Consider the following 18,285-nt stretch of genomic DNA (forward strand, 5'->3'; position numbering starts at 1 on the left):
GTTATACAAAGGTAACTGAAACTGTCTAAATTTGGAACATGTAATTGATAGCAAGGATAATCCTTCATAAAGTACATTCAGGAATTGGCTCCTTGCTTTAAAATTTTTACTTTAGTTTCAAATGGTCAGGTAAAACTTTTACTTTTAGAACCTTCAGTAATGTAAAGATTCCTTAAATCAAAACTTCATAGTTGCATTAAACTAATTTGTTGAGAATGACTGAAACACTGCATAATGAGAACTATTTGTATTTTTTCCTCTAACTCTATAAATACCTCTAATAAGTCATATAGATAGAAATTAAAGAAAGGGGGTCTGAGTTGTAGTTTATCTCACTGAAATTCTGTCTTAACTCTACAAGTGCTGCTGTTGGGATCTGTGACAGGTTCCAACAGGTTAAAGTTAGCTTTGGGAGGGCCAACATCATCCTTAGACTCAATTAGGAGTAGGCACTTTTCTTACTCCAGGATTGAAAGGGCTCCATCTTGCTCCTCCTCTGTATGTGGTCTTCTTTACAGGAAGAAGAGCTCTTAAACCCAAGGTTATGTGGTCACTTGGATCCCATGTCTCTTCTTCCAGATCATTCTCCTAATACCCAGGACCTGGAAAACCCAGCCTAAATGTTTCAGAATCTATCTATTTCCAGGACCTGCATGGGATGAATGTCTTCCCCAGTGTGTGCTCTGCGGGTTGGACTATGCTGCTAATATGTTCAACTCTAAGCCTAGAGGTAGTGGGTGCAGGCAAAGAAATGGTTCTTGTCAGACACTGTGGACAAAGCTCGAATAGGCAGGCTGATGTGTCCACGCGCATGTGCAAAAAGTCCCCTCATGGTGTGGGACTGAACGTGGCAAAAGTAAAGAAGAATACCAAAACATTTTAATTTTATTTGAAGTGCCACATGAACCTAACTTCCATACAGACTGGTACCTATAATTCTGAGCCCACAACTGGACAATGGATTATCGCTAGTCCAGTCTTGTGCATATTTTGTGTTCCAAATTGTTTCTATTTCAGGTATCCTGTGAGATCTACTTTTGGCTTTAGGGCTCTTGCTTTCGAGATTAGTTCTTGGTTTTTCATAATGTGCTAGCTCAATAATTGGATCTTTAAAGGCCTTATGTCTGTCAGTTGATGTCTCTGAAAGACTATATTTCTCTCTAATACTTGGCAAACGTTCCTGGCTGGGGTTGCCACCCTTTCCTTCTGTACTGCAGTGGCTCGCAAGCCCGTCCACGGCTCGCTGCATGCCCTTTTGGGGATACTAAGGGAGAAGTGTCAATCAAAGCATCACGTCATCACTGGAATCACTGCATTCAACCCAGGACACAGACCTATTACTTAGTGCGTTTCCTGGAGTATGTTTTCTCTGGTTCAGTCAGCATGTTCTTTTATTAAGTAGTATTTTTTTCAATTCAAAGCAAGAGACAGATACTGTAATTCCTTTCTTGAGGAAAAAGTTATTTCTTGTCTTGAGTCCGAGCAGAAAATAGATCCACTAAAGTGTAGCCCTGTGACTTTATTCTTATAAAGATAAGACTTTATCCTTATAAAGACATTAACTTCTGTGAATAAGAGCTAGAGGAAAATATTATTTAATGGCTAATTCACTTTGGATACTGTTTGCATGGAATTATATACATCTAAGTTATAAAACACAAGACTGAATGCTAAAATAATATGGAAATTATACATTTTTCTAAATGCATTTATTTTATAAAATGATTTTTGGTGGATTTTTAATCCCTTTCTGCTAATTTGTATGTTTATTTTTTTTAAACCTATTGAAGATGATGTCTTATGGCTACATTCAGGAAACTTTTTTTTTTAATCAAAATAGAATCTTTCACTGTGTTAAAGGCTATTTTTTAGGATTTCTTAAAAATAATCCTCATAAAGACATTAACTTCACCAATAAATTAAAACATCAGTTTATTGATATTGTTATTGCAAACATATTGTACGGTGTCAACAGCAGTAGATATTTTTATTCCTCTTTACCACCAATACTCTTTTTTTCCTTAGTTAATGTAAAATGAAATATCAAATAATGTACAGCTCAGTTGCAATAAATATTATAAATACAAGTATATTCAATACATTTAAATAATTTAAAATAGTATAAATATGTACTCAAGTCATGTTAAAATATTATTTTAGAGGTAGTAGAGGTAGTAGTTCTTCATTCCACACCAAAATTCTATTGAACTTAGTGCACAGGCATAGAAATATTTTATATAATAGATTCTCACATTTAGATATTGAGTCTATTGCATATGATTGTGCTGTATGTAATTGGTTCCTTCAGGAAATTCTGTTGAAAACACCATTGGATTTTGTTGACTTAGAAGTGGTTAAGTCTCAATTTCTGTAAATGATGATAGATATAGAACCATAGGCATATACAAATTTGGATTACAAATCAACTTTTAGAACTCCTACTTTATCAACAGAAAGCCACATACTATAATTTCATTGTGGAAAAAAATCCAAATTGATTTCCCATTTTTTAGCTTAAAAAAATTCTAAATTTGATCCAAATTGTTTGTTTTTATAGTCAAGGCAAAGGTTTTACTGCTTTCTTTATTGGTAATTTAAAAAGGAGTAAAATTAATTTTTATAGGAAAAAATCTACCATATAAAATAAGGACATAATAATATTTTATGTATTGAATTATACATGTAGCTACAATTGTTTATATTTATTTGTATATATATATATATAGAGAGAGAGAGAGAGAAAGGAATTATTTTTAGGGTCTTTATTTAATTGATGTAAAGCTTTAAATAGAAAAGTTTAATTTATATCAATAATCTTTATTTTCTTATGGATAGTAGATCATCACAAAAAATTCCAAAATAATATTAGGACTGTCATGGAAAGTTGTAAAATTAGATATAAAAGTGCTTATAGGCTTATGAAAGTAAATGGCATAATTATTTAGATTCAGTTAATTAGAATACCTATAATATGCATCACCTGGATTCTAGTCTCATTCCTACTTTCATTTTCTCTTTGACCCACAGTGTCCTCATTTGTCTAAAGCGGGTCCTACCTTAGAGCTGCGGGGTCTTGTCTGCCTTTCTCATTAACTGCCCATGTGACTAATGTAAGGCATGCTTCTTCTTCTTTATGAAAATGAACATTTTATAAATAAGCTATAATCCTAAAGTTAAAATTTTTAAACATTCTGTGAAGTCACATTCCTGAGAGAATCAAATTTAGGAATTAAGATGTATTGTTGCTATTGTTCTCCTGAAATTCTTTTAATACACTGTTGATAGATGCTTATTATTATTGCTATTACTAAAACTCTTTTTCAAGGAACTTATATACAAAGTGGACAGTTCTTCACCTCTAACAAATAAATAACCTACAAAATCACTCTCATCTTTAGTTTCTAAGAGATTTTTAAGTGAAAATAATGGATTATGCGCGGACACCTCCCATAAAAGTTTCCCCCATTACTTAGCTGACATGCTGACATTTCTGCTGGATATTTTATTAAACTTTGTTTTGTAGCCTACGTGTCAACTAAAATTCCAGTTTTTTTTTAAAAACATTAATTTAATGCCTGCTAGAATCCCAGGTGTTTTCATTTTGGTCTATTTTCATCCCTTCATGACAATTATTTTGAGTTTATTATAAGGAGCTAGAGACTTTGAAATAAAAAAATCATTCATTTGTTTGTTCTGGGTAATGCTAACATCCATGTGATATGTCCAGGGGCCTCACTAGGATTAATCGGGTACCTTGCCTAATCTTCCAGTACATATGCAGTAGATGTCACTCTAAATTGCTTAATTGATGAAGTAATACAAACGATGCAATTAAATGCATTTGTCATTGAAAGTGTATTTTATGTGATACTGCTAAAGAAATCTAACATCATTTACAAGACACTTTCTATTCACATAAGGGCCAGAGAAGACAAAACATCTTGATTTCAAATTCCCAATATATAGTCCTGAAGAAGGGTGGTGAGTTACCTTTTTGTCACCCATGCTGCTGTAAAGCTGTGCGTGTCTTTGGTTACAGTGATAGCAGAAATAATGAACGTGATAATGAAGCACAATTTTTGAATTGCCTTTGATGACAGTGAGGCAGTCCTCTCATAATAGAGATTTGAAAAAATTTATCTCATCCATTATCTATTGCAAGTGCTGGTTTCCTCCTTTCTCCCTCCTTTTGAAGTTTCCCATTAATGTATTATCCTGTTCATTCTTCTAGCTTCCTTTTATTTCACACAGTTTAAATACTTACTTAAAGGAACAGCTATTAGATTTTCAGAACAAATCCTTAGTGACTTCCTGATTGAAACTTCCTTTCCACTAAGGGGAATTATAGACACATATTCAATTACATAAATATCTAATGGATTTTTTTCTTTTTTTTTGAGACAAAGTCTCTGTTGCCTGGGCTAGAGTGCCCTGGCGTCAGCCTAGCTCACAGCAACTTTAAACTCCTGAGCTCAAACAATCCTACTGCCTCAGCCTCCCGTGTAGCTGGGACTACAGGCATGTGCCACCATGCCCGGCTAATTTTTTTTCTATGTATATTTTTAGCTGTCCAGATCATTTCTTTCTATTTTTTTTAGTAGAGACGGGGTCTTGCTCTTGCTCAGGCTGGTCTCAAACTACTGACCTGGAGTGATCCTCCCCCCTCGGCCTCCCAGAGTGCTGGGATTACAGGTGTGAGCCACCGCACCCGGCCCTAATGGATTCCTGTATTTGCTTTAAGAATAGCAAAAGTTACTCATTTTTCCCCCATGTGACTGGCTTTCCCCAGAGAGCAATTTTCAAAAATCAATAAAATATGGGTGTGAAAACTTGTAAAAGTTCTTTCATAACTTGCATTACCTTTACCAGTGCATTAATTACAATTCCTGGCATTATTTTCTCTAATTCCTTATTTCCCATATGAAAATCAGCAATTCTGTATATACTTTTTATTCTTTCCCTATTGGTTTTAATCTAAATTTGCAATGAAGTCCTATTTACATGATAATAATTTGCTTGTTTTTGGTTTCATTATTATTCTGGTCTGACCTTGTTTCTTTTCTTCTTCTAGCTTTGGGTTTGGTTTGCTCTTCTATTTTTCATTCCTTGAAACATGCCATTACATTGTTAATTTGTGGTTTTTCTTTTTCTTATAGGCATTTAAGGTTATGCATTTTCTAATTAGGACTGCTTTTGCTGAAACCCAAATATTTTGATAACTTGTGTTCCCTCTGTCATTCAGTTCAAGGAATGTATTGATTTCCATCTTAATTTCATCATTGATCAAATAATCATTCAGCAGCACATTCTTTAATTTCCATGATTTTGTATAAAATGGGGTGTTTGTCTTGGAGTTGATTTCTAGTATTACTCCACTGTAATTTGAGAAAATACATGGTATGATTTAAGTTATTTTTTTAATTTGTTGAGGCATGTTTTGTGGCCTAAAATATAATCAATCTTGAAGAATGTTCCATGTACTGGTGAGTAGAATGTACATTCAGTAGTTCTGGAGTAAAATTTTCTGTAAATGTCTGCTAGGCCTAATTGTTCTATAGTCCCATTTAAGTCCAGTGTTTAAATTCTTTCTCTGCTGTAACTCTTGCTGTCTCAGTGCATTTGCTTCCCTTGAACAGTGGGCAATGAATCTAGTTGGGTTGTAACAGTAATAATTGCTGAAGGAATTGATATTAAACCAGGTTAAGCCATCGTGGTGCAGTTCAATGACACCTATAATCGTTATTTGGATTTTTCTAAGGGAAAGTTAAATTTTATTGAAGTTATTCTATTTCAAACTTCATCTTCAATCAGTTTCTATATTAATGCAATACATTCCCAAATTCTCAATAAAGTAGATTTCAATCTATTGCTCATTCAAGGACCAAAATTCCATTTGGTGATGTTTTAGAACCACAGACTCAGGCTTGTTTACCTGACGCACAGCTAAAGCCAAACACTGTGACAACAATGCTTGGAGATAGAGAAGGGCTTCTTTGATTTGGCCAAAGTGAGAAAGCAGGAGAGAAAAATCTCTCATGTCCTCCTTGTCACAGAAATGAGGCAGCAAGCTTTTATGGGAAGTGGGGAATAAGGTATGGGGAAGTCTGTGTTGCTTTTAGTCTCAGATAACACCTTGAGTAACCAGACTTCTGGGCATCAGCAGCTAGTCATAACTTTTTCAGGGGCATTCATTTTTCCTGCAAAACCAACTCATAGATTCTCCTAGTGGTGCCCTGGAGTTATCTCCTCCTGCTTTACAAAACAAACAAACAAAAAAACCCCAAAACCCAGTGTATCGGTGGTTAATAATTGCTTTGAGAACAAGAAGTTCTGGGCAGGAAGCAAGTAGCTAACATGTGTAAACAACCAAAGGCCCCTAGTCCAATTTTACATTATTTCAGTCACTAAAAATGCCAGGGTACTAAAATCTCAAGGGGACCAGCTACAGTGACACAACTACTACTGTTAAGCATCGGATGTGAACAGCAATATCTGAAAAACAAATGAAAATACCTCCATCAGACAATGAAAAGCAGGGGAATGAAATTTACTAAAGATCTGAAATATACCAGACCCACTGCTAGGTGCGTTTAAATAAACAATTTAACAATTTTTTTTCCCTTATAGTCACAGAATGAGATGCAAGTTATTACTACAGTTTTACACATGAAAAAAAATTATGCCTTGGAAAAGTGAAAGGTCATATTACTCGTAAGTAATAGGGTTGGATTCAAGCTCTTAAATGACTTCAAGTCCAGGAACTGTGCAATATCACCACTTTGCATTTGGTTATACTATATATTTCTTTCCAATATTTTTTAAAATACCCTGTTTAGATCCTCCATGTTATTAATTTCTTCTTCCTATATCTGTTAGAAAATTCAGCTTCAACAACAGATTTTCTTGTATCTTTATATGATATTTTAAAGCAAACACTGCCTATTTTATTCCTCAATGTACATTTGTTATCCTCTTGTACTATAATTATATAATCCTTCATATATTTCTCTATCAGATTTTGCTGCTGTATGTTATAATTAAATAATATTATTTTCTTTTATTTTTTCTTTCTTCCTTTCTGTATGTTTATTTCTTTTTTTATCCACTATATTTCCTTTTTGTCCACTGTAAGTTCAAACATCAACGTTTTGTACAGGAGAATTTTAAATTTTTAATGAAGTATTTATTGAATAGATAAATTCAGGGTAACACCCTGTTCTAGTTCTAACATGTAAAGTTTTGGAAGTCATCACTCCTATTCTAACAAGGAAAAGCTGGACAAACTGAAAATTGATCACTTTCATTGGACCCCTCAGGGAACTGAGATTGCAGGGCAAACTGCCATCTTGAAATTTGGAGAGAGAGACAAATCCTGAGAGTCACAGCTGAGATCTGCTTTCCTGGAGCAGAAACCAGTGAACCATGAATGAGTAGAACTTTTAAATGTCGATTTTGGTGAGTTTATGGGAGCTAAGTGCGGACTAGCTTGAGAGTGAGAGATTGATGGGGCCACAGTTTGAAGGGGACCTCAGACACTGATCGGTTTTACATATAGGCATTCTACCAGGGTTTCAAAGTGAAAAGCCAGTAAAAATCCCCTCATGGCTCTGGAAGGGGGAGGGGAGGAGTTACCACTGTTAAATAGGACCAGAACACTTTCCATATCACAGTCTACACTTCAGGATAGAAGACTTTATTAGAGCTTATTTTACTTGGGAGAAGGGCATTTTCCCAATTCCAAACCCCTCTAGTCTTCTCACGCTACCTAAGGGGTGAGTCATTTGTGAAGGTCACAGCTCATGGATACGGGCCCTCTAATAACTGAAATTTAATTATAAGATTATAGAATATTTCCCTTCCCGTACACTTTACCACCTCACCAGCAGCAATACACCATAAAAAAGTGAATTATGGCAGAAAGAACTGCAAGGTGCCTACTCTATCTCAGGAGGAATTCTTGGGGAAAACCAAGGATTACATAAAAGATAAAAAAGAAAAAAAGGCAGTAAAGGAATTTCAAGCCTCTGCCATCTAAAGCTGTAGCAAATATTGAATACAGAGCAACTACTGGCCAATTTAACATCAAACATCACACTAAAGTCCCTTTTATGTCAGTTACTGTTACCCATACATCATATCTAACTTTGTTTTATTTTACTTTATTTTTTCAGAGAAAAGTTCTCGTTCTGTCACCCAGGCTGGGGTACAGTAGTTCACTGCAACCTTGAACTCCTGGGCTCAAGCAGTCCTCCTGTCCCAGCCTCCTGAGTCACTGGGTTTATAAGTATGAGCCACTGCACTCAGCCACATCTAGCTTTAAAGAAAAATAATCACAAGACATGCTAAAAGGAAAGAAAAAACTACAACCTGAAGAGACAAAGCAAACATCAGAACTAGACTTAGATATGACACAGATTTTGGAATTATCAGGCAAGGAATTTGAAATATCTATAATTAATATTATGACACTAATGGAAAAGGAAACAAAATATAAGAATAGATGGATAATGTAAGTAGCGAAATAGAAATATTAAAGAAATAAAAAAGAAATGCTAGAAATTAAAACCTCTGTGAAAGAAATAAAGAACACCTTTGATGGGCTCATTGGTAGAGCAGAGACTGAGGAAAGACACAGTATGCTTGAATATATGCTGTCAATAGTATCTTCTCAAACTGAAATGCAAAGTGAGAGAGAGTGAGATGGAGAAAGAGGGAGAAAAGAATGAATAAAACAGAATTAATGAATGTCCATAAACTGTGGAACACTTCAAAATGTTTTATATTAATAGAAACATAATTAAAATACCAAAAAGAGACAAAATAGAAATTGAAAGGGAAACAATATTTCAAGTAATATTGAGTAAGAATTTTCCAAAATTAATGACATATAGCAAAACATAGATCTAAGAAGTTCCAAGGACACCAAGCTGGGTAAATAGATAATTTTGGTAAAGGACATAATAATTTACTTTATACAGATCAAATTAATTTTTATGGTGGGGTCAGGTCAAAGGAAACAGCTTAGTTCCTAGGCAGTCCCACTGAATACAAACCAGTATAGTGATAGGAATATTTTTTAACATCGAGATCAGCTCTGATTTGATCTAATTGTAGAACTTTTTATTTGGTTGGCAAATATGAAGAAAAGCCTTTGTAGTCACAATAACAAAAATTAAAGTTTTGTTTGCTGGTTTTTCATTTTATCTATAACTTTATGTATTATTTGAAAGCAATTAAATTTGACAATATCAGGTCACATAATTTTATTCTTCTGTTAATAGTTAAAATAGACACTGTTTAGTTCATATTTATTTATATTTATATTATATATACTTGCATAATTGTCCAGATTTATACTATTTATAATAGAATTTACAACTGTTTAAATACTAATAAAAATCAGACTAAATCATTAATTAAGCCTTCCTATTTTGGCATGCATTTATTAATCTCTGTGCCATTACTAGAAACAGAAAAGAGAATTGATTGCTTTCAGTGTTCACAGAAAACCAGCTAAAGTAGATCTTTACTTCTGATTTTACTCATGGAAACTTTTTAAATTCCCCAGTTATTTTCATGTTTTCTAGTTATTCTGAAAGATAACCAAGGAGAATACATCTGAAACCCTTGTTGTGATGATTGCTTCTCTTTCTGCATTGTCAGGTGGTCCCTGTAGGTATAGAACATGCAGAATTATTCCATGCTTTGTATGAATGCCATTATCCACACCCAAGTGAAACATATTTTTTTAAACTTTTTTATTCTGAGAAACACATTAGGGGGAAAGTGACATATTGAACGTCCTCAAGAATTCCTTGTACTATGTTAATAGCTGTGGTGACATGAGGGAAAGATGAATCCTCTCACCTTGAGGGGATAACATTTTATTAATCATGTATTATTTTCTTCTTTTATTTGTAATTATCTAGTTTTCTTCTTGACTAAAACAAGTGCCAGCAGTAATTTTCTCTAGTAGCAATTAGGGACACCAAGAGGAATAAAAACTTATGGATAACTGCCTGAAGTGCTCTCTTAGCCTCTTTTCCACCTGGAAATGCGGATCCTGAGTGATCTTCCTCCAGATGCCTTGTCTTGGCTCTCGGAATGCAGAATTTCTAACACGAGACCAATCGAAACCTTTCATGACTAATCAAAACAGTCTCAACTGACTATTTAGTGAGATTTGCATAATATATTTAGACGAGTTGATGCTGGTAATGTTACTGAAAGTTTGGCACTTGTCCCTGAGGCCCCATCAGAAGAATGAGGACAAGTGGTTTGAGGAGAAGAAAAGAGAAGTTTATTAATTTGCCAGAAAATGAGGCAAATTGAGACGGGAGATTGACAGACTCCTGTCTCAAAGTACCAACATCCTATTTCTGAGCAGAGGTGCAGAGTTTTTAAAGGTTCTGATCAATCCTATCTTTGGTTAAGGCGATCTCATGACCTCCACCTGGATTAATCCCACCTTTGGGTAAGATGTGACTTCTGCCCAGAAAATTCATCTCCTGGGGCACAAAGAACAAAAGACATTCCCCTGCCCCTCCGGACCATAGGCCTGAGGCAGGGATGCATGTCCTAGTTCTCCAAAAGGAGTGGGGATGTGTTAAAGAGACATAAACCATTTTGCCATTTTTTTTGAGCCATTTCTTCTGTTACAATAACCAAAATACTACATCCTTTTGTCGCATGCAAATAGGTAAGCCAGGACACAGTTTATCCGACAGTGCATATCGACAATATAACCGACCTTTAATTTTTATGTGTAAATTGTTCAGGCTCTAAAACTGACACTGATACCACAAACAGGAGAGAAGTGAAATGATTATGGAAGTACACAATCAATAAGTAATGAACAGTAATTATTTATTGGACAGTAAATCAATAGAAGTAGCTTGTGCCCATTTTCATATTGTCACACACATAACAGATAACTAGGCATAATCAATAGAAAGCTAAATTTTATACCTCTAGAGAAATGACTGATTTCATAAATATTTATGTGATCGATATATCAACTTGACATAAACTCCTTCTGAACTGTTAGAAATATTAGAAATGTCCTAAATTGTCCATTCCTAATAACAACCTGTAGTCTATTTCTGAAGATTAAAAAAATATAGTATTTATTTTGTACTGAATATAAGCACGCTGGCATTGCTGTGAACATTTCTTTTTTACTTATATATGCCAAATTATTTACATATGTAAGAATAAAATCAGTTGTCAGCCGACCTGCATGTAAGACATACTAAAGGAGGTCCTTCAGACTGGAAGAAAATAATTTCAGATGGGAATTCAGATCTATGAGAATATCTGAAGAATGGCAAAAATAATACATGATTAAATGTAAAACCTATTTTTTGTCTTTTCTTGATTTATTTAAATTAAGAAATGGAGTTATTTAATGAAAAGATAATAAAAATGCACTTTGAGGTTTACAGTAAATATAGAAGTACATAACAGGACAAGGACCAATAGATATCAACAGAAGTAAACTCTTCTCATATGATAAGTGAAGTGATATACATTTAATAGGTAAAGTGGGATAATACTATTTCAAATTAGGTTGTGATAAATCAATTTATATTGTGATCCCTAAAAAATCAACTGGTGGTAGGGGGCAAAGAGATACTGTTTCATGCTCATAAAAAAAGATAAAAATAAATACTAAAATTAATTAATTGATGGATGGATATTAAAAACCTAATTATCCAAAAGAAGCAGGAAAGAAAGGAAGAATGAAAATAAGAGAGATAAGCACCATTATCCTCATTTTACAGATAATACAGATAAGGATGCTGATACAAAGTGAAGGTAAAAAATTTGTCCAAGGTTAAATAATTATTTACTATAAGTTCCGTGATTCAGAGACCTGATTTATTCTAATTATGCTCAATCCTTAAACAGTACTGAATAGACATTTTAATTACAATCACAACTGAAGGGTAACACAGGTTTTGACTGAATATGATTAGAGTATAAATGTTTCTGCTAAAAAGACATTTTTAGATAAAATTTTGAAAGAAAGTTTATTTAGGTAACTTCTTACTTTGTTTTTTTTACTCCTACCTTTTCCTTCTTATTTTTAAACTTTAATCCAAAAAGGAGTCATTTAAAAAGTGAAATAAAGTCATATAACTACAAACCAAGAGAAAAGATAAAAATTAGTAAAAAAAAAAAAAATCATGTAATCCAAAAGTAATAGAAAAGAAATGACAAAGAAACAAATAATACAGGAAACAACTGGAAAATAAATAACAGGAGTGTAAACATATATAATCATATCAGTAATTGTATTAAATATAAATTTACTAAGTGCTCACAATTAGAGGGAAAGATCACCATAATGGATTAAAGTATTGTAAGATCCAATTCTGTGATATGTTCATCAACTGCAATTTAAATATAAAGACACTGATACTCCAAAAGTAAAAGAATAACAAAAATAAATGTAGTAGAAATACAAGTTATGAGAAAGAAAATTTAGCTGTATTCATATCAGAAAAAGCATACTTAAAGATAAATAGTATCACTAGAGATAAAGAGGGACATTTTACAGTTATTAAAGTGTCAATTCTATAAATATAATTGCCTAATAGAACTTTAAAAACATAAAACAAAAACTAAAAAAAAAGAAACTACAGGATTAATTGGACAAAATTTATAATTATCCTTCAAGATTTTAGCCTGACTTTTTAGCAATGAATAGAATAAGGATAGATAAAATGTAAGGGACATTTGTTTTCAGACATGACAGAATAAGTATTACAATAGCCTTCCTAGTAGCAACAACTACAAAAATGAGCAAAGTATATGAGGTCAAGTTGTTAGTCATGGAAAACAGACATCATAGGACAGTAATTGCCGAGAGAAAGTAAACTTGACAGATGAACCCTACGGCCACCCCGGTGAACAAGTTCCCAAAGCAAAACACTGACAGTCTATTGAACTAAGAAGACAGAGATAAGAATTTGAGGCTGCTGGAGCATTTGGAATCTAGAAGATATGGCACTTAGAAAAAAAGTAGAATAAGACACGAGAAGCCAGTACAGGGATTTCCTGCAAGTTTTTGGTTGAGGGTTAGGACCTGTGCAAGTGCAGGGCAAAACAATATCATGTTTATAATAGCAGCTCCTGTGAGGCTGTGGGCAGAAAAACAATACTTCAGAACAAACATTCTGAAAAATCCTTTAGTATTAGCCAGAATAAAGAAAACATTTTTATGTTCAGGTTATTCACCCGAAATACCAGAAATACCATACTTGAGAACAATGAAATTCCCTAGGAAACATATTTCTCTAGCCAAAGTCTTGTACAGCTGAAAATGAAGCTTTGGTAGGACCTACAGGGGAAGCAGCATTTTCAGGTTGTAAACCACCAAGTTAAATGACCTACGGAACTCATGGAACTTTCCACATATCTGCCCTAAGCATTAAACCAAGTTTACATGAATTCAAAGTGATTAGCCAATAATTGAACTACCCGCTAAAACAAACATCAACACTTTTCACTGCAAGAAAATAGAATGTAGAACCTCTAAAATGTATCACCCAGCATATCCAATATTCAATAAAATAATTTGTTAGACATGCAAATCACCAGTAAAATGTTATACAAAGTCAGGGCAGAAAGCAGTCAATATAAATTGATCCCAAAAGATCCAAGAAATTGGATTAAGTACTCAAAAACTTTAACACAGATATTATAAATATGCTAAAAGGCAAAAATATATCATCTTAATGAGTAAAAAGATAAGTACTGTCAGCAGAAAAAAATAAGAATTGTAAAAAACAAGTAGAAATTCAGAAATTATAAAATAAAATAACTGAAATGAAAAAGTTCTTTTATATATAAAGGTACAATATCTGTCAATAGTAACACAAGCAGTTGAGGAAGTTAAATGAAATTACGCTATATGTTTATTACATGTATGAAGTACGAAATGAGAAGAAGGAAGAGGAAGATGGGAAAAGGGAAGTGGACACTATGAAATGTGAAGTGAGTAGTGAGAAGTGGAAAGTGGGAATTTTCAGTTATGAAGTCAAATGTGGGGAATGAGAATTAGGCTGTGTGGAGCGTGAAGTATGAAGTATAAAATGGCATAGTATTAATGCTACATACACTTTAATTAGTTAGGAATGTCTATATCAAAAGAGGTGAGATTTAACTGGCCAATAGGGAAAATAAATAATATGGAAAAATAAAAAAAAATTATTAACTCAAAAGAAGGTAGAAAAAACTAGTAAAAATGCTTCTTAAAAAACATAATAAAAGAACAAGAAAAGTGTATAAGAAACCTTGGAAGGAGAAAACAAGACGATAGACTAAAAACAAACTATCAATAATTACATTAAATCTAAAAGGAATAAATACTAATTAAAGAGAACAGATCGTCAGACTGGATAAGAAAGGGAAGACACAAATGTATGCTGTGTATAGAAATACATATGTTGAAAGTAAAATTAGAGGATGATGGGAAAATATGCATACCATAACCATAGCACAAACAAATTGATGTGGCTGTATCAATATCAGTAATAGTAGACCTCACGTCAAGGAATGTTATAACGTATAAAGAGGGATATCCTACTCTGCTAACAGGTAATTCTTCAGGAAGAATGCTAGCTTAGTATGCACATAATGATAGTGTTCCAATAGGCATAAAGAAAATCTTTGCAGAACCAAAGGGAAGATTAGACAAATCCACAATCATTGGAGGCACTATTCTCTCAGTAATTAGAAAAAAAAAAAAAAAGAACCATTTTTCACTGTGTTCAAATCTACAGTTGTTTCTTATTGCTGCTGTAAGAAAGTATCACAACTTAGTGGTTTAAAATAACACAAATGTATTATCTTATAATTCTGAAGGTCATAAATCTAAATAGGTCACATTGGGCTGAAATTCAGTTGTCAGCAAGGAGTCTCTAAGGGAGAATCCTTTTTTCTTGACTTTTCCAGCTTCTAGTGGTTGCCTGCTCTTCTTGTCTCTCATCCGCCTTCCACCTTCACAGGCCAGTTGAGTTTTGTCACAGTTTATCACTCTGATACTGGCTCTTCTGCCTCCCTAGTCCACATTTAAGGACTCTTGTGACTACAGTGGGCCCACATGGATATACCAGGATAATCTTTCTATCTTAATGCCAGCTGACTAGCAACCTAAATTCCATCTGCAACTTTAAGTCTCTCTTACCATAAAAGTAGAGTATTCATAGGTTCCAGGGATTATCATGGGGACATTTTTGGATGGCTACTATTCTGCATACCATAAAATTATACTTCAATAAAACATAATTAAAAGGGGAAATTAATATTGAAAGGACTAGCATAAAAAAACATTCCTATGGGTTTAAACCAGAAATATAAATATTACAAATGTTAAACATGAAACTATCTTGAATATACATTTTTCATGGTTTGTCTGATTTCATAGTCTCCTATTTGATAGCTTCCTGGATCTTTACCTTCTAGTCTCTTCTCCTTCAAGGCCTACCCTGACATGAGACAGAGTCTGACCCCCCACCAGGTGCCTGAGATTTTACCAGAAATAGTTCATATTGATTTCATATGATAGTCTGGATTGTTGTGTGTTTCATACCTGAGCTGTTGCACTGGCATCTTTTATGATGTTAGTCTGACTGAAATAGCTTGGACTAAAACTGATGTTTTTTTTGTCAAAGCATCGTGAATCAAAGGTGCTTTCCTTTCGCTGCCAAATTTCTGTGTATCTTGGCAGTGAAGTTTTGAAGTCAGAAACGTCAAACCAATGTCACCTATTTAAGGGAAACATATTAATTTTGCCCTCTTATTTGTGCCTGATAAAATTCCTGATTTGATATTTTCTGTTTCAAAGACACATCTGGTGGTCACTAAGGTACTGCTTTCCTATGGCTCTCATTTGTGACATTTTTAGTAATAGACCATACTGATTTCCTGTATGCTGACTAGACCATTGATATAATTTATTGTTCTTACTATTTTATATTGTTTACTATTGACTTCAACTGCAATTTTCTTACTATTCACTTTCACCATTAATCCAAATATTATAGGTCAAAACCTAATCTGTCACAGGAGAAGAACCCAATCAACTCTCACTGCCAAGGAAAATCAACCAAGGTAAGTAGGTTGATTCTCAGATACCCATCTCTTTCTACATACATTATTCTAGTTCAGTTAGATGGGAAAAGCTCAGCCCCATCATAAAATACTGGTTAAATATTGTCCAAAGAATACAGTTTTTGCTCTTACAATGAACCATGCAATAATAAAAAGAAGACTAGATTTATTCTTAGAATTGGGTATTGTTCTTTGAGTACATTGATGTCTAATTATCCCTAATCTTCCTCTTTGCTAAAATTTAATGGAAAGCACTAGGTTATCCCTAAAGTCTCTTCCATTTAGAAGGCTAGCTGATTGGAATCTAGCTAGTTTCAAGATTTTATATATATATATATATATAAAATATTATAATCTTTCATAATATATATATGAAATATACACATACATACAAACACACGCCCATGCATAAATTGAAGATATGTAGGTTATAAATAATTTAACATTTAAATTGAAATTGGGGATAATTTGGTTATATCTCTAGTCATTTGCAATTGAAATTCTATGGTCTTCCTCTTTAATAATTACCTTCTTATGATAAAATAAAGAAAAAATTAACTGCATAGATCATAGATTTAACAATAAAGCCATTTATTATATGTCCTTAAATCCTATAAAATACTACTAAGACTCACTAGAAAATGATTAGTTTCCTTGCCAGCTTTTCTTAAATAACAAGGATCAGCACTTCCTTGGGAATAAAAATCCATTAAAGACACAGGCAGCTTTTTCCAAACCTTGGTGTCTCCTGCCATCATCAGAGACAGTTGTCTTATCTTTTCAGTGCATACAGTATGTTCAGGGACCAAACAACTCCACTGAACTTTGGTTTAAAAGCAAAGTTAAATAAAGTTGTGGAGACACTTAAGATCTCCATCTGCTGGGGCTGTCAAGATTAATTCTTCTTAAAACATCAATGCTTTACATTTTTAAGGTCTTGATTACTACATAAAATGTAAGATTCCCTTGACCTTTCATGGTCTCTTACATGCTCATTGCCACACAGACTTGGCTGTTCTCCTCTAAGAATATGAACATACAGACCAAACTCCCCTCTTTACCTTCTGGGAAAATCTATTCTTTGGTGAATGAATACTGTTATACATCGTTGATCTCATTACTGAGCACTTCATGTAATATGCCAAATTAAACCTTCTTTCTCTTGAGCATATTGTTTACTCTGTGGCTTCTCAGGACTACTCATCCACAACCCACATACTTGCATACCATGTTGTGCATTTAGTCATTCTCACTTCACGATACCCCTTTCTAATCATTACTCTCTTTACTTATGCAAATTTCTCTTATTCTTGATGTATATATTGTCATCCATCTAATATCATTTCCCATCCAACTTCAGGTCTATGCCTTTTTACAACCTGATAGTTTCCACTAATTTATTGCAAACCTTGACACCTGACTCCTTCACACCAAGTCCTCCCATTGAGATTAGGAATTTCAAATGGTCATGTGGGTGAACCCACTAATAATAACTCAGCATCTCTACTTCCTTGATTTATTCATATTGGCCAACCATCCTATTTCTATAGTCAGAGCTTGGAACTTATATGCAACTGTGTGTCATAACGGTTTAACAACCAGTTTTCAGAAAGCAAATGAAAAAATTCTAATTTGGAGATTTCCATGTGGTAAATTCTCCCATGGACCACAAGTTGGCAGGAGGTACAAATAATCAGCTTCAGCACCCCACTGTTTATAGCCCAAAGCTGAGCTACTTTAAAATTTTCACATACCAACTCATTACATTCAACTTGCTGTCAACTCAGTCATTTGCAATTATCCAACATTCTCTATATATCGAATGTAGACTTCAAAATACATTACCAGAACATTTTCTTTGCTGAAATTGTTACCCTCTGGGCCCATTATACCATTTCTCAAAGCCTGGCAAAATTCTAAGTCTAGATGAGTCTATCTGCTTGCCTTTTCATACCTACCCTGAGCTACAAAATACAAATGAAAAATATCTTATAACTTTAATAATTGGTATCAAAGTTATTTAACCTCAGCTCAGTCTTCAACATTTCCCACTTCTTCTAAGTTTTCCTATACAATTCAGAATCCATTATTAGTTTTAGAGATGAGCTCTCACTATGTTGCCCAGGATGGGATGCAGTGACTATTCACAGGCATGATAGTAGTGCA

Source organism: Eulemur rufifrons, chromosome 15, assembly GCF_041146395.1.
Source record: "Eulemur rufifrons isolate Redbay chromosome 15, OSU_ERuf_1, whole genome shotgun sequence".
NCBI lineage: Eukaryota > Metazoa > Chordata > Mammalia > Primates > Lemuridae > Eulemur > Eulemur rufifrons.